Source organism: Orycteropus afer, unplaced genomic scaffold (genome assembly GCF_000298275.1).
Source record: "Orycteropus afer afer isolate SDZICR_OR568_19922 unplaced genomic scaffold, OryAfe1.0 scaffold00052, whole genome shotgun sequence".
Lineage (NCBI taxonomy): Eukaryota > Metazoa > Chordata > Mammalia > Tubulidentata > Orycteropodidae > Orycteropus > Orycteropus afer.
Window position 1 is genome coordinate 9,576,647 of NW_006921639.1, and position 534 is coordinate 9,577,180.

Consider the following 534-nt stretch of genomic DNA (forward strand, 5'->3'; position numbering starts at 1 on the left):
TATTATCATTCTTTATTCTTCACTTCCCAGGTTCTAGTTTCACCTTTTTTTCTTTTCCCTGTTCCTGGTTCCAATTTTTGTTTTCTTTTTTTCCTTTCTTGTGGGTAACCCAGTTCCTTGTTTTTCTTTTTACATTTTTTCCATTTTTTTCTTCATTATTCTCCCTCTCTACTCTTTTCTCTTATTGCCCTCTTCTCAGATATTGTGGTGTGTTTTGGTTTTGTTTTTTTGTTTTTTCTCTTTTTTGATCACAATTCCTGTGTGATTACACTGTGTGTTTTTTGTCCATTTCCTTTTACTGTTTGGATGGTTATTCAATTGTTATTTTTGGCTGAGTGGGAGACAGCAAAAGTCCCGACACAACACCACTACACCCATACCTCCTGCAGCTTCACTTACTGACTGATCTCCACCTCCTTCTCTACCAACGGACCTATGATAAACAACCACCAAGAAGAGCCTGAATCACTCTTAGCTGCTCTTTACAGTTAACAGAAGTCTAAATACAACAATGTCACAATGTCTCAGAGACAA

General features: G+C 36.9%; 1 protein-coding gene across 1 annotated transcript in view; it reads right to left on the reverse strand.

Annotated features, from left to right (window-relative positions):
* LOC103195199 (putative zinc finger protein 487) overlaps positions 1-125 on the reverse strand; it is a 6,275-nt gene extending 6,150 nt beyond the window's left edge. Inside the window, 1 exon segment of the mRNA XM_042780658.1 lies at positions 110-125. The gene's annotated coding sequence lies outside the window, so the exon portion shown is untranslated.
* Positions 126-534: the final 409 nt, after the last annotated feature.